The following is a 4,303-nucleotide window of genomic DNA, read 5'->3' as shown; positions in this document are numbered from 1 at the left end:
TTTAATCTTGATAAAGTCCAGTGTTATACCCTATGAGTCCTCCTTTCTTGTCTTGTATAAAAATGCACCAAGTGCTGGGTTTAGAAAATGGTTAAACATCCGTAATGCATTTTCTCACAGTTCTGCTGCGTAGAAGTCCAACATAAGGCACCAATTTGATCAGGTTCTGAGGAAGCCTATCCTCCTGGAGTTTTGTCGATAGCCACCTTCTGGCTTTGTGCTCACATAACCTTTCTTTGCTGGTGTGCATGGAGAGTGAAAGTTCTCTGTGTCTCTTCTCATAAGCATGCTAACCCCATCATGAGAGCCCTAACCTTGTGACCTAACTCAACCTATGTTCCTCCCAAGGTGCCAGGTCCAGTTTCATAGGGGTTAGAACTGAAACATGGGAGTGGGGTGGGGGATCAAATTTAGTCTATATCATGTGTCTTGACAGATGTCTTGGGGTTCCCTCTGGGTTTTGATCATTTTCTTCAATTTTAGGCTCATGTTTTATGTCAAATTTGGGAGATGATCAGCCATGTGTTCTTGAAATATTCCTTTTTTTTTTTTCCTTTACATTTCCTTGAAATACTTTTTAATCCCTCCTTTTCTTTTTTTCTCATTCTGGGATTCTTGTGACATGAATAGATTTTTGTTTTTGTAGATTTTTTTTCTCTCCATTGTTCATATGAGATACTTTCTGTTGTTCTACCTTCAAGGTACTGACTCTACCCTCTGTCATCTACATTGTCCTACTGAGCCAATTTACTGCCTTGCAAAAATTTTAGTTATATTTTTTTCAGTTCTGTTAATTATGTCCTTTTTTATATCTTTCTGTCCTGAGACTTACTTTCATTTGATTCAATCCCAACTGCAATAGATTATTGAAGCATTTTTATAATGGTTCCTTCCAAACCCATTGGAAATCCCAACATCTAGGTCATCATTGATCTTGGCGATCTTTGGATTGTGTGGCATATTCAAGTTGACATTTTTCTGGACATTGGCATGGTGAATGTTCTTAATTATCCATCTTGCATATTTGGGGTGTTATGTCATGTGACTCTGGATCTTCTTCATTCTGGTGTGTGAGCAGGTGGTGGGTCTACAAGAGTGTGGCTAGTATGGGAAGCCCCAGTTATGTGCTCAAACCAGAAGAAGCAAACTGAAGGCTGACCAAACATAGTCGGAAGTTGCAGTGTACCTGTGGGGAATGTCACATCTTCCTGTCATTCTTACCAGAAGCCAGAGATGAGGGCACATGACAGCTAAAAACATGTTGTTTGCTGAATTAATTTCTGTGCATGGATGAGGCCTTTGTAAGGACCCAAAGTCTAGTTGGGAGGGGAAGATTTTAGGAAAAGTGTGTTCCGTGTATGGACGTCATTTGAGAAATTTTGTTTATGTTGGTGGAAGAAGGATGGGCTTACTGAGATGGCTGGCATTGCTGTTGGGCTTGTTCAAAACTCAAGTCAAGGTGGCCCCTCTTACTAGTGTCCTCATCTTAGATATCGTCCTCCGAGGACCTGCTGAGGGAGCTCAGGCCCCATCGAAAAGGTGAGCCCGAGCTGGTGGGCAGACTGGTGTGAAATGAGACACAAGTTCCCCTCCCTTCTCACTTTTGCAAATGCCAGCTTGGGAATGACCTTTACCCTCATCCAAGCCATCACAGTGGAGTCACAAAGGGAGCATAGCCTGGTAGTCAGCTCACCTGGAAGGCCCAAAGGCTAGTCTCTCCTTCTCTCTTCATCAGCCTGGGGCAGCTGTGGGGTCCTCTCACATCCACTCTGGCACTCTCTAGGGGAAGCAGACCACTCACCACTGAACACAGGACCAGAGGTCTCATGAAGCAGTCTCCTTTTAGGCCTACCCCCAGGACCATTCCCAGCCCTGGTCCGGCCTCCTCTGGGCTGCAAGCCCCAGGTGCTTGCTTCCTGACTGGCAACCTCTTGCTCTGTTTAGCCAAAGCGAGCCTCTCCTCTTGCACTGGGGAACCCACATCACACAGAACTGCTGGAGTAGGGTGACTTTTCAGATCATCGCAATAAGACAGGATGAAGAGAATATCCTTGAACCCCCCAAAGTATGGATGAGGCATGTCAAACCATCTCCGTTTCTTCCAGAACAGCTCTCTCTACAGTCCATCATGACTGACCCCACAGATGGGGGAGTCCATTCATTCAGGGCAAATTAAGACATCTCTTTGGGAAACTCTGTTGCCAAAATTAACCCTGAACATTTCCTTCAAAGTGTGGGTTTGCTGAAATGGAAGTGAGCTCCTTAAACCACACTCTCAAATTCAGCATTTTAATTCCACAGGGGAAAACTGAAGACGGTTTAAACTTGCTCATACTGCACTCCTCAGTTTGGCAGCAGTGGGAGGACCTGACTGCAGGGTGGTGAGCTGGAGGGGCTGTTCCAGGTGCAGCTGCAGCCATGCCCTAAGTAGACTCGCCTGAAACAGGGTTCTCAGGGTGTCACAACACACAGTGAGTCTCAAGGGACTATGGTTGTGCTGCAACTTGTAGAAACCTCGGTAGACCTCTGTTTCCCACAGTGAAAAGGAAGAAAACCCTGTGGGACAATGCTACACAAATCCAGGAATGGTCTCCCCAGTTCAGCTTCATAAATGGCCCCACTCTCCTACTCGCTCATGCCCCAAACCAAAAGGCCCTCCTGGACTCCCTTCCGGTAAACACCCATCTGCACGGGTTGCTCTTCTCTGCCCATTTAGCTGATGTCCCTGTGGAGGACTGAGTGAAAACTCCGCAATCCCCTGTATCCCACACTGGTCCTGATCAGACCTCCTGTGGATTCCAGGACACATGTTCCTCGGTCGACTGCACCCTCTAGCCCCCCATGTCTGCACGTCACCACCTTTCACTACCTATGTCCGCTGGAGTGCTGCTCCCATACGCTATGCTCCTTGCCACTTAGGGTTGCCGCAGGAACTCCTCAGAGAACACCTCCCTCTACAAACTAGTCCATCGCCCAGTCCCCTCTGTCCATCCCCTGCGCTCACACACTGGTCCCAGGAGTCACCGACATTGCTTCACTGCACTGCGTTCTTTCTCTCAGAATGCTACCTCCATGAGCCCAGGGACGGATCCCCTCCATCTGTTTAGTGTCCAGTAGGCCTTAGGCACTAGTGAATGCTCTGCTCTCGAGGGAAGTCACATGGGAAGAAACAATCCAACTCAATCTAGTGGTATGCAATATGAACAGGCAGCTATTTTATCTACTCTACTGCCTGTTTTACATAAGCTAAACGTTCCCTGCTTGTCACCATCTTGGATCCCAGGTTTCTTCAACTGCATGATCATGTGGGAAAGTTCTTGGACACTCTGTGACCTTTCAGGCTTCAGCAGGCCTAAGGTCAAGTGGCTGTTAGCAGCTGTGGGGGTGAAGAGCTTGTTGGGCAGGGCAGCCAGCTCACATCCTGCGGGATCCACTGCCAAACCTGACCCCTGCTGAGCCCTGCTTCTGGAGGGAAGGGATCTCATAGCCCTGAGACCCAAAGACAGAAGTTCACATTCCCAGAGCCAGGGTGGCCCCCCGGCTCTCCTCATTCCTCACCTACACGTCCCCTAACAGAGCCAGCCAGGACCCCACGGGAGATCCAGCACCAGCAGCATCAGTAGGAGGAGAGTCAACTCCTGAATGAAAACTCTAGTCCCTTTCTCTCCACATCTGGAAAAGCAAACACCGTACCTGGGGTTATCGTGCAGTGGGCAGCAGGCAGAGGGTGCAGGTGGACTGCAGCTGAGACAGAATTAGCTGGGTTTCTCGACACTGCCGTTTTCTTTGTCTCTGGAGAAAAAGAGAGGTGATTAACTGAGGTTTTAGCATTTCTCATTTCAGCAGATATAATCAAACAAATAGTTGGAAAGGGTCTTTTATCTGCACAAAGCTTTCCACATTTCTAGAAAAGAAAATGCTCAATTGACAGGGACTGGCAGAGCAGAACTGGATAGAGCCCAGGGGTCCTCAGGCCTGACATGCAGTCTGGATACAACAGAGCTTGGAACTGTGCTATGGAGTGACGTTGGAGACCTTTAAACTGTATTTCCAGGTGATAAATTTAGAGAGAAAGTTATGTTTCACAACAGGGTTTGTGGGTATTATACTCTAACCCTGTTCACTATCCCCCTTTTCTTCAGTTAGAGGTAGAATTTACTGATTCATCAGTTGCATATAACACCAGCGCTCATTACATCACCTGTCTCCTTAACACCCATCTCCCCTCCAACACCCTCAGTTTGTTTCCTAAAGTTGAGACTCTCTTGGGACGCCTGGGTGGCTCAGTCCATTAAGCGCCTGC

At 47.5% G+C, this 4,303-nt stretch overlaps 1 long non-coding RNA gene across 1 annotated transcript in view; it reads right to left on the bottom strand.

Moving 5' to 3' along the window:
* Positions 1 to 586: 586 nt before the first annotated feature.
* The window catches only part of LOC118010684, a 9,294-nt gene continuing 5,577 nt past the window's right edge, over positions 587 to 4,303 (bottom strand). Inside the window, exon 3 of the long non-coding RNA XR_004679290.1 lies at positions 587 to 3,792. This is a non-coding gene — a long non-coding RNA (uncharacterized LOC118010684). The remainder of the gene's footprint in view (positions 3,793 to 4,303) is intronic.

The sequence above is a fragment of the Mirounga leonina genome, unplaced genomic scaffold, assembly GCF_011800145.1.
Source record: "Mirounga leonina isolate KUSES-001 unplaced genomic scaffold, KU_Mleo_1.0 Mir_101650, whole genome shotgun sequence".
Taxonomy (NCBI): domain Eukaryota; kingdom Metazoa; phylum Chordata; class Mammalia; order Carnivora; family Phocidae; genus Mirounga; species Mirounga leonina.
This window is presented reverse-complemented; position numbering and strand designations above follow the sequence as displayed.